A 16,755-nucleotide genomic window follows, 5' to 3' on the forward strand; every position below is an offset into this window, starting at 1 on the left:
TAGAGGGCGACGAGACTCCTTAAAGACCTTCTGCTCCATTACGCTCAGATATTCCTCCAACACTGTTTCCAAGCCCGGTGTGTTAGGGTTAATGTCCCTGGAAAATCTTCTCTCCCTTGAGAGGCCTTCCCCTGCTACACGGGGAAACTGTAGACAAGTCATTGCCGTAGCATTGCAGTTCTTAGATGCTGTAGGCGATGAACTCTGCTCATTTATGTTGTCATCTGTAAATGTGGTAAATAACCCTTGTCTCAAGGCGTGGGGTAGCACCTTTCCCTGTGATCTTAGGAAGAGCTCTCTCATTGACAGGGAGATTTCGTCAATGCAGATAAGGGTGGAACAGTAGGAATGTGTCAGACCTAATTCAAATGTTGTCTGTAACACATTCTTGCTTCTCGTCATTGCATAGAGCTCCAGGGTCAGATATCGATTCACAGGCTCTTCCACTGACCTGTGCCTCTTTTGGATGACAGAGCTTGACTGCTGTGAATCTTTCTTTGTATTTGGTCTGATCCTGGTGTTGAAACTTACGGTCTGGCACAGTTGTTCGAGATGCATCGGAAGATCTTCATATCGTGCGGTTCCATCACAAAGCAGTGACATCAGCATCTTCAGTTTGAAATTGCTCTTCATCCGTAGTCCTTCTGTAGACAAGTCTGAAAGTCGGGTGCTTTCACTGTCTCTTCGATTCTTTATTACTTCAGCCCGAACAGGTTTTGTGACTTTGCAAAGTGAATCTAAAAAGTCACTGTCACTGATTACATTGTCCAAACTACCCTTCTTAATAACCCTGTAATGTGCCCCTGTCTCTTTCTGCACTACATTTATGTCCAGACAGCTGTTCGAGAGTTTCTCAGCAAATCGTGTAGAGTGAGATTTGGGCCGGTCGAAGCCCAAATCTTCAACTTTCTGCAGATAAATATTCTCGAGTTTGTGAAGATCAAAAACATTTTCTGAGCTGTCATCAATGAAGTTCCCTACTTCCTCCATGGCGATATATTCAGCATACTGGATCATGTCTGGGGAGTTCTGTGATGAAGTTCTTTCTTGCTTTATCCTGCAGCTCGCTGAACTGTATCTAGTAAGAAGAAATAATCAAATTATTAAAATATATATATATGGCCCGACTATAGCTCAACTTAAGAATTGAACTTAAAAGGGTATGTTGTGCTGGCTCACCTGTTACGGTATCTTGAGTGGCACTTCCTGTGATAGAATAACTCCCGTGATCTAACATCAGTTTCAAGTAATCTGAGTATTTTGCCATCATTCAGGACTTTGGCCATCATCTCTAGATTGTCTGTGAAATCCTTCACATGTTTTGCTGACTTTTCTTTTCCCGCAGCAGCTAACAATGGTTCTGATTTGTCCTTCTTCCGAGGGTTCTCAATGGCTGGCTCTTCACAATAGAAGCAAAGTTCGGCTCCAAACGCAAGACTAGGCCCAGCCTTTGCTCGTGTGTTTGCCCCAATAGTCTGGTGATCTGCAAGGTCCAGTTCTCTTTTCCGTTTACGATCCTTCGCACAATTGAAATGGCTGTTATTATAGCGATCATAGCAACTCTTGTGGATTTTATATCCATCCTGTAAAGTTTCTGCATTGACAGCTGACAGTCTCTGTGAAAGATTGATATCCGCATCATTGGTGATCAGTCCGGATTCCTCAAACAGTTTTACTTGGTGAAGCAGCTTAGGAGCTGTGACAGCAGTTATGTCCCTTCCACCAGATTCCTGTCATGAATTTAGAAATGAAATGTTGGACTCATTGCTGTCATAAACATTACATTACTGAAGGAATACGCATGAAAACTAACACTGTTGGACTCATTGATGTCATAAACATTATACTACTGAAGCACACACGTGAAAACTAACCTTGCAGACAATGCACAGGGTCTTGTTCCCTAGTTCCATAGTTAGGATGGGGGATCATCTGATCATGGAAAATCAGAACTAATTTAAACTTGATTTTTCTGTACACAAGTTTGTAACAGAGTGATGTTTCACTGGTATGGCACAATACATCCACCCTCCCACAAAAATAGCATGCAATAAACAATGTTATTTATTCTTCTGCATAGATACAAAATATAGTCCAATAAAAGTGTGTCCAAATATAGCATAATAAAAGTGTTGTTACTACAAATACTTTCACCCTTTCATACCAGCCAACTAAAAATGCCCAAAATTAACCAACATGTGTAGAGCAAGCAGACACACAAACACCAACTGTCCAAAAGTAGGTAATGCCTTAGCCAAATACTACAACTGTGCAACTGTGCTATCGAGTGTATCGAGCAAGTCATGCTTGCAAGGCTAGTTAGGCCTACACATATGAGCTAAGGTGAAAATAATGTTTTACAAGGTAAACATACAAAAATAAAACAACACTGTTCCTTACCATCCATCCACGAGGTCAGGAACAAATTAACTCACTGATATGAAGGCCAGATGAGGCATGCATGTCATATTTTGGCAAATGTTTACAGTAAACTAGCTTTACTGAAACATGTGCACTTCTGCTTCCCTTCCTGTAGAATCAACCACTTGATAAACAAACAGCGCCAATTTGTAATTGTGGTCAGAGGCGGCATTACATCCCAAGTGATAAGAAGAACCACAGACAACTAAGATATTTTCTAAACTCATGATTCGTGTGTGTATTGTGCTTCATGCTTTATAACATAGGCAGCGAATGAGATTCATGTCAAATATAGCTTTTTACAACCTTCAGGAGCTGATACGTGAAACGTGACCAGTAAAAATTGGTTTTCTTAAAATATCTGAAAAAGTAAAGGTTTTGGGGTATATGTTTGTTCATAATGCTTATATAAATGTGGTGCTTCTGCTTCTTTTGAGCCCATGATCAGCTCTCTGCGACATTCAGGAGCCGAGATACTGATTTCCAGGCCTAAAAAGTGGGCGTGGTCATTTCAGAGACTTCCCCCACCTAAAATTTTGGGCTCCTTGCATTTTTTTCTTTATTGGACTCTAAATTAACAGAAAAACATAGGCTCAAATGTGAATGACTTTTTGCAGCCATTTTGCCTTAACTGACTAGACTAGATGGGGATACTGGGGGACAGAAGGAGAGGGGATTAAAATCACCAGGAAGGCATTATTTACTTTCTTAAGTGGCATAAGGTTGAAGGGTAGAATTTAATAGGGTAAAATGACATGATGTTACACACTCTTGTACAGTAGATGGTGGTATGGACCTTAAAGTTGTTTGCAATCTGCCAGTAAACCGAGAGAAGAAGTTCTCAGGCGAAGCTTCACTTACTGTAGGCCTGTCTCCCTCAGCCAAATGAAAATAGCGAGCTACTTCATCTCTAACTTCTAGGCTATGAAAAGGAAAGTGACTTCACAGGAGCAATGGATCACATTCATAAGACGATCTTGGGCACAAATTTGTTCTTAACACACGTGTGACGCTTTTAGCTCTCGAGTTTATCTCATAGAGAAGACAGAGACTGGGTAAGCCCTGATTCTAGGCACTAGTTCATGAACAAGGCTCAATGTTGGTGAAACCAAAAGAATAGTTTTACATGCTTAAATTATAAACTGTGATACCGATACATTATACTGTCTTCATGGCATTATCATGGATCTTGGACAGAGGTGGTCACACCAGGTACCAATGCTTTGGAAGTAGTGACATTTTTTTTATAAATACTTCATCTATAAGTAAAATAGTGCTTCAAAAGAACAATGTCAGTGTAACTAAGAAATACTCTGAAAAAAAATCACATGCATAGATTATCAGCAACACGAGTTTTGTCAGTTATGATGGGCAAACTCATGCACAAGCTTGAAGCTGGTTTGGCGGGAGGAATCATGGGAAGGAAGGACGAGGCATTTCTCCAAAATTACACAATTCTCCTTAAACATGAACAGGCTCTAATACAGGCTACAAATAGCACAGTTTGTAATTTTTAAGCATATTCCCCAAAGGTTAATTGTTGATAAAGGGGGTTAAGGGAGTGGTTGACATGAACACAAACTTCAAGTACAATGAGCTTCAATTTGTTCTGTTTCTTTCTCTGCAGGTGTAACACGAGAGGTATGTACAGCTGACCTATAGAAACCAGATTAATTTCAGCAAGAAGATAAAGACATGGATTCAGAGCTGAACTGAGTTCTCATTTCATCTGTTCAAACAAGGAAGGAACTCATCTACCAACTAGCTCATGAGATCTTTTCCCTGTGATGTAATCCCCTGGAAGTCAGAATAGATATTCATAAAACCGGCACAATTTAATTGCTGTAACAGGGTTAGTGCTATGTATCACATAACCTAACCATTACAAGTGACCAGAGTCATGAATAAGTGATCAAAGGTGATCCTCAAAAAAAAACCAAAAAAAAACATGATCTTGCTCAGTAGATAATATAGACTAATTAAATATCAGTTATAGGCAGCTAACAGAAGGTTGGCAGATATAGGCCATTGAGATAATCAGACTGACCTGGCTCATGTCAAGGGCTAACATTCCCTATGGAATAGGCTATGAAACATACTTATTTTTGAAAAGGAGATATATATTGTGGCTTTTGAAAAGGAGATGTAATGTAACTTTTGAAAGCTCACACGATTGCCTTACTAGACCATTTTGAAGTCCAGGGAGGGAGTAGATTCAGCAACATTCCTCAGTAGTGAAATGATCAGTGAATTATTTTCATGCAATTCCAAATGGTACCCATTTTAAAAGAGGTCTAGGCAAAAAAAAAAAAAATAATAATTTCTGTTATCCTTTAATGACTGTGATTATAATAAGTACTGATCAAAGCTTGCAAATTTAAAAAAGCTACAACAAGTACCTTAAAGATCAACTTTGATTCTGATCTTTGCATTATGCAAAGCCTTTAGGTATCCACTTAAACATGCTATCTACATGTTAAGCATCCATTTATGATGTAATGCAGAAGTTAAATCTGCCTGTTAAAGCAGCTGTAGACAACTTTTCAACCCCCCCCCCACCTCTAGCGTTTCCAATTGTTTTTATTGCTTGCACCGCTTCCGCAAAGACAACCAGATCACTTTCCATTCATTGGCAGGCTGGCTACTGTCCAAAACAAGAAACCAACTGTAAGAAACACAATTTGAACTAGAAACCCTGATCTCAGTGCTATGACAAAGGCAGAGTAAAACATCCGGTAGTATTAGTAAGTAGGCAGGTTGTGTTACTTACTGATCCAGTAGAAAGAATGCCAACTGAATGTCGGTTTGTAACCCTCTAAAATTCCAGGTGTTGTATCAAACTCTGTTCCCCCTAGCCAGACCCTCAGTGCTCCCCTAAAGACCATTCATGTGTGTGCTTTCTTTTCTAGGAAGTTGTTCCTGGCAGAGAGGTACTATGATGTGGGCAACTGGGATTTTCTGGGTGTTAAGCTGGCAATGGAGGACTGGAGGCACTGGTTGAACAGTAGGAACAGATCACAAGAACCTAGAATATGTCAGAACTACCAAGACAAGCTATGAGGGTGTTGTTCTGGGACCATTTTAACTTCATCTTGTGTTATTACCCTGGATCTAGAAACATAAAGCTGGATGCCCTCTTTCGCCAGTTTCAGCCAGACGACACCCCCAGAGCCCCCACTACCATCCTGCCTGTAACCTGTGAGATTGAGGCTGTGACCTGGGGCATCGAGAGTAAGGGCAGGTGGGCACTGGAAGGGATGCAGGTCCCAGAACGCTGCCCTCCAAACCGCCTCTATATTCCAACCACCCTTTGTTCGCGGGGCTTGCATTGCAGGCACTCCACCAACCTGAGTTGCCACCTGGAGTGCATCAGACTGTTAGCCTCCTCAGACAGCATTTCTGGTGGCCCTTTCTGGAAAGAGACACTGAGGAGTTCATTGCCACCTTTCCAGTTTGCACACAGAACAAGACCTCCAGTCAATGTCCTTCCAGCTTGCCCAATTCTCGTCCCTTGTCGCGATGGCCATGGTCCCATAGCTCCCGGGACTTTGTCACCAGATTTGCCCCCTTCCAACAACCGGGTATCACGAGATTTTGTGTCATAGCCACGACATTTAATCTATGAAATCGTGCTGGGGGACATGGTATCACTGAAATTTTCTTGTCCGGCACCACGAAGTTGTATGGGCCAAGTTTTTCTTGCGCAAGTCACGTTATCAAGATGCTGGCTCTGGCTGGTCTGGCCTCCCGGGAGAATGCCGGTCACTTACATATGTTTTCAAATATATGTAAATGACCAGCATTCTCCCGGGAGGCCAGACCAGCGAGAGCCAGCATCTTGATAACGTGACTCGCGCAAAAAAAACTTGGCCCATACAACTCCATGGTGCCGGACAAGAAAATTTCAGTGACATCGTGTCCCCAAACACGATTTCATAGATTAAATTTTGTGACTATGACACCAAATCTTGTGATACTGGGCTGCTTTCAAAGGTAGTACAGCGATTCTCACCATCACTGACCACTTATTCTAAGATGGCGCATTTTGTTCCCTTGCCTAAACTCCCCTCTTCCAAGGGTCATGCTCTTGTGTTTTTCATTTACATGGCCTACCCAGAAATATGGTTTCTGATCACCAATTTGCTTCTCATGTTTTGAGGAGTTCTGCAGACTGATCAGTGCCACAACTAGCCTCTCTTCTGGCTTGCACCCCAGTTAAATGGAGTGTCACAATCAGGAACTGGAGACAGGGCTCCGTTGTCTGGTATCTCAGAACCCATCTCTCTGGAGTCATCAGCTACCTTGAATTGAGTATGCTCATAGATCTCCTCCTGTTTTGGTCACAGGTCTGTCTCCTTTCCAGTGCGTCTGTCTATCAACCACCACTGTTCCCATAACAAGAGGGCAAAGTTACTGTGCTATCCACTCAGGTGCTGCTGAATTGGTGCCACCTTACCTGGAAGGCCCAGGCTGCACTACTTTGGATGTCTGACCACTATAAGAGGGCAGCCGACAGGACTCGCACTCTAGTTCCTTGCTATCAAGTGGGGCAGAAGATCTGGCTGTCCACTCAGGACCTTCTCCTCTGCTTGAAATCCTGCAAGCTGGCAGCCAGGTTCATTAGCTTTTTTCCCATCTCCAAAGTGGTCAACCCTGTGGCGTTACAGCTACAGTTCCCCAGGACTATGGTCCACTGGTTCCCTCCTCCACAAGCCCTCCATCCCCCCGGGTAATCGATGGAGAGCCAGTCTACACAGTGAACCGCCTGTTGGCGGTCTGCCGAAGAGGCTGTGGTTGCCAATACCTGGTCGACTGGAAGGGATATGGGCCAGGGAAGAGGTCCTACGTCTCTAAAAATATTCTTGACCAGTCCCTCATCAGGGCCTTTCACCAGTGCCACCAAGACCAACCTGGGACATCTGGAGCTGTCATAGAAGAGAGGCTACTGTAATATCCCATTAATCATCACCTGTTGTGTTTCCTGTTTTATTTTGAAGTACTCGCCTGTCTTGTCATTTCAGTTCCTGCCTTCATGTGTCTCCAACTCATTCCTGTTTTCCCCCACACACCTGCACACCTGTTCTCCAAACCTTCGTTGGCTCCCTAGCGTATATATACTCCCCTGGTTTCCCTGTTCCCCTGCCAGATTGTCTTCGTTCAACCTTGTATTCATCGCTTTCCAATATTTTTTCCAAGTGTTAGTCGCTATGGTTTTTGACTTGGCTTGTTCTCTGGTTTTCATATTTATTTCATCCTTCCTGCCTGGATTTGGTAGTTTGATTGGACTGATAACCCATGTACAACTGCCTGGCTTTTCAGTAAATACTTTGCCTTTTTGAACTTTACCTTGTGTCCTGAGTCTTTCTCTGCATCTGAGTCTCTGTTCTACCCAGAAACGTTACAAGTAGGGAAGAACATGGGTCATATTATTTTATGTAAATGAGAGATATGACCATAGCTGAGGACTATCATGCAGGGCTGTTTCTTTCAGTAAAGGAATTTTCTTTTTTCATCATTAAAATAATAATAATAAACTTTATTTATATTGCACCTTTATAAACAACATTAAAAGGTGCCTTACACAACAGGATAAAATAATGCACATAGAACAAAGAGATAAAACAACAAAATACAATAAAAATATAGGACATAATGTCAGATCCGCCCCACAGAACAAGGGAAAACATGGTCAGGATAAAGTCACAAGAGCATAATTAAAATGTAGAGAATTAGAGCCGATAAAACAAGGATTATGATAAAAACAATTAAACAAAGTGATGACAGAAAAACATGTATAGAGAATTAAAAATGTAAAAATCTAAAAGCATAAAATATAAACAACATAAAAAAATTAAATTGGACAACAATGGATTTATTATTTTAAAAAAAAGCCTTCCCATAAAAGTACGTTTTAAGAAGTGATTTAAAAGAAGGCAGTGAATTTGCTAGCCTAACTTCCTCAGGTAGGGAGTTCCAGAGCTGTGGGGCTCTTACAGAAAATGCCCAGTTGCCTTCAGTAACAAGACTGGCTGAGGGAACAGTTAAAAAGGACCTGCCTGAGGAGCACAGGCAGCGACCAGGTCCATGGGGTGTGAGTAAATCAGTGATATATGGAGGGGTGAGGCATGTAGGACTTTAAAAGTAATTAGCAAAAGTTTAAAATCAATGCTATACCTAACAGGTAGCCAGTGAAGCATTGCAAGAATGGGAGTGATGTGTTCATGTCTCTTGGAATTTGTTAACAGTCTGGCAGCTGAGTTTTGGACGAGCTGGAGGCGGGAGATGGACTTTTGACTGAGCCCTGAATACAGGGAGTTAAAATAATCCAGACGTGATGAGATGAATTCATGGATGACTTTAGGGATCTGAAAAATGTTGTCACTTATCTACTCGTGTTTAGATTACATATACTTTGCACAATACTTTTGCCCCTATCCCTCCACCCTTCCTCCAAAAAATCTATCCATCCATTAATTATCCAAGCCGCTTATCCCGCTCTCCGGGTCACGTTCTCTGTATTATATTACCAACACAACAGTGCTCAATTGAAAAAGGTATGTGACATCTAATTTTTCACAAATTTTCCTCAGGCCCGAGGAAGATCTGATCGATCAAAATGTTGCCGCCGAATAAATTAGTTATGGGAGCATTTCATTGTGCAGACCTTACTCCTCCAAAAAATAAAATATAAATTCGAATTAAATCATTAATGAATAAATGAATACAACAAATGCAATTATAAGTAAATACAAGACATGGAATGGGATTGGCTGTGTTACCAACTGTCAAATGAATTAAACAAAACACTTGATGTGTGACTTTTAACTTAATGACTTTACCAAATTTGTGACTCTACATTCTTGGGATTGTGTCCCTGACAGCTACTTACACCTCAAAATGTGCCTCAGAATATGATAAATGTTAGACTGTCCTCTTGCGTGTTTTGAAAATTAGTCATGCTCAAAACTGAATCACATTGGTAAGTATAAAACACAAACACCGGGGAGTCCGGGTAGCGTAGCGGTCTATTCTGTTGCATACCATTGCTGGATCGCCGGTTCGAATCCCTGTGTTACCCCCGTCTTGGTCAGGCGTCCCTACAGACACAATTGGCCGTGTCTGCGGGTGGGAAGTCGGATGTGAGTATGTGTCCTGGTCGCTGCACTAGCGCCTCCGCTGGTCAGTCGGGGTGCTGTTTCGAGGGCGAGGGCGAGGGGGAACTGGGGTCAATAGTATGATCCTCCCACACGCTACATCCCCCTGGCAAAACTCCTCACTGTCAGGTGAAAAGAAGTGGCTGGTGACTCCACATATATCGGAGGAGGCATATGGTAGTCTGCAGCCCTCCTTGGATCGGCCGAGGGAGTGCAGCAGCGACCAGGGTGGCTCGGAAGAGTGGGGTAATTGGCCAAGTACAATTGGGGAGAAAAAGGGGGGAAAAAACATCAGACAAGTCAGTCTAGAGTTCTGGCGTGGAAGGGTCCTTTATGTAGAGTTCTATTTTCATGATAGTAAAGTTTTTTGGTCAGAGAAAATGCAATTTATATATAAATTTGTGTCTGTCCCTTCAGATGAGAACCTAAAGTCATTTTCAAGTGCCTATGCTTCAGCCAAAAGTCCCTCTCTCGTCTCCAATGAACCAGTGTGTAGGGTTCTTCATGTAGCAAACAAAATACAGCATCACCTGACCCCAAAATTAACACATTTAAATCAGTTGAAAGTAGTTTTGGACTTGCTTTTAATCACTTTTAATAAATGGATATTTATTGCAGGAAACTATATCACACATCTTTTTTTACTCTTTGGAGCAAGATCTTAAGCTGAGAACTTCTTGCAGGTCCGCTGAAGGGGTTTCAAAGTTTGGATTCAAGAAACAGCTTTTTTCCTTTCAGGAGAGGTAGACTTGAAATGTGCTACCTGAAGTTACAGTTTGTTAAATAGTTATCGTTGTTCAAATCCCTCTTGAAACGTATGCTTATATTTTTGGAGTAATCATAATAATCATAATATTACTAATAATATGATACTAATAATAATAATCATAATGACAATCATAACTATCACCACCATCACCACCAGGGGAATGCACAGAAACCTCCGAAACCCTTCCTTGGCTTCTCTTATTGCTCCATTACAGACAGACCAACATCATTTTTCTCTCGTATAGCTATCAAGAGCCCCTGCCCCCATGTGTATCGACCACCCCCTCACTGGAGATCAATACTGAGCCTATGGAGGTTGGAACAAAAACTGTAATCACTCACAAAGCTATAAATTCTTTGGCGGTAACAGCTTTATTCATTCATTATTGCAAGTAAGAAAATTTCACATGTGCACACGCAATTCACAGAGTAGTTTGTGACGATCATGTGGTCTTATTACAATGACTAATTTATGCAAATCTCCAGTCTCTTTTTACCGACCAACCACTCATGTGGATCATGTAAGTGCACTGTCATATTTGAAAGAATATGAGGATTTTTTCCCTTCAGAAAGTCGCACAATACCAGTTGTCCATTTGCACTCTTCAGTTCATCTTGTCTTTATCATCATTCACATGACAACAAACGAGACACGCAAGCAAGGTAAAAAAAAAAATCCATCTTGATGTAAACCTAGAAAAGATGAATGTTTTTTTTCCACCATGAGAAATAAAGTGAACAATAAAACCACTCATGATACAAAGGGTAGGTTGAGAAAGGATAACAAACAAGTGGGTGAGATTTGCTACCTTTCAGCAACCCTCTTAAGTGGTAATGGGATAACCCTGGACACGTCAAGAGCCTATCAAACTGCCCCTCACATTCGACCCCTGGGTGAGACAGGAAGGGCCTGCTTTGTTTGTAGCAATTGGGTCCTGTGTGCAGGGCTGTAATGAAGTGACCTGAAATAATGGAAAGCCCTGGGCCCCGCGTGGATGATTTTTGCTGGGATAAGAGCGGGGCTCCTTATTCGGAGTCACAGTTCATTTCATTTTTTGCCTCTGATGAGATCTCCTCCTTTATCTGATAAAATTGAACAGCCATTACCGGCAGGGGCTCAGGCTGGCCAAGCGGTAAAGCGCTGCCGACTGCGCCTAACAGAAATCCTATACACTTCACTTTGTCAGCAGTTTTGAATTCATCGTGGCAGGGGGTTGAGCCAGATGATAGGAATAATCTTGATCCAACCAAGATTGACACTTCATTTCAGAAATCAATATTTACAATTTACTTCTTTCAAAGTTCATTCTGGGAGAGGATTCCATATTATCCTTTCCAAATAAGCTGATCATATCTCCCTCTAGCCCCGGAATGGCTTTTCCCAAAATGTGAATTTTTGGTAAAGACGGAGAAAAAAAAGAGAAGAAATCAATGTCACCATTGTGGGCTTTAATCTGCCCTCTGATGACAGTAAATCTTTATCTTTTTATAGGCAAACGGCTGTGGGCCGCTGACACCATTTCCTCCCAGAACAAAGCCCCTCACCCTACGTAGGCTCTGGTAGATACATGGAGCCCTAATGTGGCTGGACATGCCACCGATGGGTCATTAATCAGACACTGTGACAGCCACCTCTTCCTAATCCAGCCCTGACTTCAGCCCCTAGACAAGCCCACTCAACTCCCTACCCACAGGAGGCCGACCAGCACCGGCGGAGAGACAGGGGGAAAAAGATGGAACATGTATAAGGAAAATGGAGAAGGGCTGGTGCAGTATTAAGGGTTCACCAGTATGAGTTATGATCACTGAGGGGATTGGAGAAAAGTGTAAGAGTCATAGTGTTCAGCACCTGAGACCAAGTGTGGCAAATCTTCACATCCTAGTTTCAAACAAGCAGTTTTCTAATAATTATGGCCACATGGTTATAATGCTGTACACACCCAAATCACATCCTGCATCAGGGAAAACGTATGTGAAACACACATCCAATGAGACATGGTCTCTTAGGCAAATTCAAAGTGTTCGGGCTGATGCATGTTGACAAGTCATTTAGAACTTCTAATGCCAATTTCAGTCGAATCAGCAAGTCAAGTTTATCGCGTGATGGGACAGGAGCAGTTAGAAAAGCCAGTCCGGGGACCGATGGACAAGAAAAAGTCACTGGATTGTTGAACCATCCCAATCCTTTCACTCAATTTCTCTCACCTAAAAGAAAGACATGGCCTTACCATTCTCACTAAAACTGTTTCCTGGAATCTTTCTCTTTTCCCCTTGTTCTCTCTTGTCCTCAAGTTCTCTCTCTCTCTCTCACTCTCTCTCGCTCTCTTTCTCTCTCACTCTCTTGCTCTCTCTCTCATGCACTACACAAAAGTATTTTATTGAAAGCATAGTTACCTACGTTTCAGAAACACATGTTGCCTGGCAGTGACTGCCAAGACAGAGTGATGCTTTTTTAGCTCCAGACAAGACATCAGGCAGCATCCAAAAACATTAGCTTTAAATATCATTCTAACTACACAGGTTTGTTTGTTTGTTTCACCTCATATGTGTCTGTGAGCCATAGGAAAGCGGTAAGAACACACATTAACACAAATCATCACGAGCAAGCCCTCAAAGGTACGACTTGATGTAGTTAAAAGAGAAATAACCAATCACAACTTTGGCCTCACTGAAAACCATAACATGATTTGCAGCTAAGTTAGAGCCCAGTGAGCATGTGCGTTATCCAATTCTCATTGTTCCTTGGGATTGAAGTGATGTTCCAAATCATCTTATAGGAACAGCTAATGTGGTTTCAATTGATCACAGGTTTGAAGAAGAACCCTTTTCTTTTTATCTGTCAGATGCCTGAGGACAGAATGAAACAAATATAAACCAATCCCCCAAAAAATGAATTTGTGAGACATGAATATATAAGCTCTTGACTTCTAACTGCAGCCAGGTGACATCCATCCTTCTTCCATTTACAGCAACCTCCTTTCACAAGGCCGAGTATACTCCATTAAAAAACCCGCTTTACTTAAAGCCCCAGTGGGTGTGGGCAAAAAAAACCCTCTCTCCTTATTGACTGAGTAAAATGAAATAATCTATGATGCATGAACAAGCTCTAAATGAAATAATAATGTCCTTAGCGGTGAAAAATGGATTGGTGGTACAGTAATTGAACAGATTTATTTCCACCGTTAGAAAATGGGAAGAGAGGGCGACACTAGGGGTGGTAGACTGCTGAAAACTGCCCTGCTCTTTTATTTAATCTCATATTGGAGGAATTATTGGCTGGTAATCCATTGTTAAACATCATTTAGAGTGATGGATTGAGAGCGCCGGGCTTTTCCTCATGTAATCAATTCATATCTCATTAGCTCGTATTATTTATGATTCTCATAATGTCCCCACGGGGACAGGGCTGCGGTACTAAGGGCCTCAGCCGATGAAGAAATGAAGTGTGGCATACTGTAGCCTATGACTTAATAATTGCATATATAAAAATACTTTTGCTTGAGCTATTGATTTGTCTCGGGCCATTCTACAAAAGAATATAGAGGGCAAGAGGGGAGTTAACAGCCCGTAACCCATGCTCTCCCCCCTTTTGTACCCAAGAGCGAAAGGATATCGAGAGAAAAGAAAAGTAGTAAACCAATATCAGGGGAGATATATGTTGCTCATATTCCCAAAACGGAACCATAATATGTGTAATGGATTTAGGTAGCACACTCAGAAAGCAAACTCATTAGTATAACTGCCATGTTAATTTATGAGAGGGAAGACAAAGTGGCAGTAGTTTCACTGAAAGCCACATGAATTCACATAAAGCAACAAAGCCTTGTGGTGGAGGAATTTACCAAAGGTTTGGATACACTGTGAATAGGGAACTGATGACAGTTAATGTTCCTCTGTTGATGGACACTGTGTTTCTGTAAACGTAATTCCCAGAGACAGTATCTCTTATCTGACACACACACTACTTCTCCTGTATTTTCAAGGCAGCAGTCTGGACAAAGCATGGGCCTACTGCTAGGGCTGGGCAGTAATTCATTATCATTTATCATCTTTCAATGGTGTCTTGATGCATGTTCAATAATCCAGGTGAGTAAATCCCAGAAAGTTGAATCAGTTCATCTGGACACAACATTTATTGGGAGTGCTTCATCACTCATCTAAGTTACCTCTTCAGTCTAAACTGACTGCAGGTATCCCCACCCTTATAAACAATACAGTGGCATAACGACCAAAACCAACGACCAGTTTCATATGCAAATTACCATGACTATAAACTAGAGTTACAATGGCCAAGTGTACTATTCACAGAGGATTTGGGAATGTTTGCAATCACAGCATTGTAAAATGGTGACAGATGTACTCTTAGGCCCCAACTCGATTCAGGGATGGTCATTTCCTCTTAACATAGATGGCCTCTTTGACACCTCATTCAAACCAGCGTTCCTCCCTTTCAAGGATGTGCACATCCTCATCCTTGAAAGAATGGCCACTTGCCTGTAGATGGGTGTAGACTGCAGAGTCCTGGCCTGACGTGTTAGCTCTTCCTCTTGGCCAGCGTCATTTACTTTCCCCGATGTACAAGTCACAGCAATCCTTCTGGCACTTAACGGCGTACACTACTATATTGCTCTGTTTGTGCCGGGGGACCCGATCCTTTGGGTGGACCAACTTCTGGCACAGCGTGTTTTGGGGTTTGACAGCAACTGAGACGCAGTGTTTGGAAAATACGTGTCTCAACTGTTCCAACACTTCTGCTAGATACACAATCACCACTGGTTTATGCTTAGGCAGCTGCTGTCCTCTCCTCTCTTCAATCGGCTGAGGCACTGCTTGGGTATCTTCCTGGCTTTGACAAATGCCTGGTTAGGATAACCACAGTTAACCAGGGCCTGTTTAATGTGGGATTTCTCCCCTTCCTCGGCCGCAGTGTTGGTGGGGACGTTGTCAGCTCAGTGTTACAGTGTCCTGATGACTCCTAGTTTGTGCTCCTGTGGATGATGAGAGTCAAACTTTAAGTACTGATCAGTATGTGTTGGTTTACGGTAAACATCAACAATCAGACGTCCCACATAACAAATTGCAATTTCAGTCTAAGAAGGCCAACCTGTCATTTTTCACATCCTCCCTGGTGAACTTGATGTGGTTGTCCACCAAGTTAATGTGGTCAGTGACATGCGGTACGTCCTGAGATTTAATTTTAACTCATGTGTCATCCACAAATCTGAACCAATGGCCAGGTGGTGTCCCTCGATAGCGCATCACAGCCCTCTTTTCCACTTCCTCCATATACAAGTTGGCCACTGTAAGTGAAACTGCCTATAGTACTGCCCCTGTATGTGAAGTACGTGGATTGAAGACACAGTTTCAGCAGCAGACACACTTGGTTAGTGCTTAGGGTGGTCCTATTGCTAAGGGTGGGGTCATCCTGTAATTTTATATGGACTAACTCCACTGCTTCATCAACAGGAACGGACATGAGGCGAGCTGTAACATCATAAGGGACCATTGTTTCATCTTCTTCCATAATGATGTCCCTCATCTTATCCACAAAATCCGTAATATTCTGAATGTGATGTTCGTTACTGCCTACCAATAGGTTAAGAATAGATGCCAGAAACTTAAGAGATGTTATAAGTCAATGAGTTAATTGTACAAACAATAAGCCATAGTGGCACGTCTTGTTTATGTAGCTTAGGTAAACCATACAGACTAGGTGTCGCTTCCCCTTGGAATAACCTATGGTACAAAATTTTGTCAATATCATTGTCCAATTCTAACAGCTTCAGACAATCTATCATCTTTTTCTTGTAACCACGGCCTGGATTTTTTTCAGGGGCTCATAAGCATTCATCTCACTAAGTAATGTCATAACTTTCTCATGATAGTCTGTCTGGTTTAATAAAACAATGCATCTGCCTTTGTCTGCCGGAAGGATGATGTTATTGTCCTTACTGAGAGTCGTGAGTGCATTCCTCTCATCTCTACTGCTGTTGGATGGTGGCAGCTTCGCATTGCTGAGGCAGGCTGAAACTTTCATCCGCAGTTGCTCTGCTTTCGGGTCTGTGATGTTGTTTTCACAGCCATGGATCACTGATTCCGGGAATGTAGTTAGTTCCACTAGCGGGACTTGCCTTGGCATGACAGCAAAATTCAGCCCCTTAGGAAGGATGTCTTTCTCCGTCTGGGTGAGTTGTCTGTCGGACAGATACTTCAACCACTTGGCCTCTTCGTCGGGGTGTCTGGTGTCGTCTCTCTGTCTCTCATTGAAGGTGCCATCTGTTAACCGCCGATGTCTCTGGCTTGCAGTAATTTGGTTGAATTTCTTTTGCTGCCTGGTTTTCAATTTTCCAAGTTGTGCTAGACGAGCCATCTCCATGAACTCAATCACACATTGGAAAGTGGTCTCATCTAG

Source organism: Lampris incognitus, chromosome 9, assembly GCF_029633865.1.
Source record: "Lampris incognitus isolate fLamInc1 chromosome 9, fLamInc1.hap2, whole genome shotgun sequence".
In the NCBI taxonomy this organism is placed as follows: domain Eukaryota; kingdom Metazoa; phylum Chordata; class Actinopteri; order Lampriformes; family Lampridae; genus Lampris; species Lampris incognitus.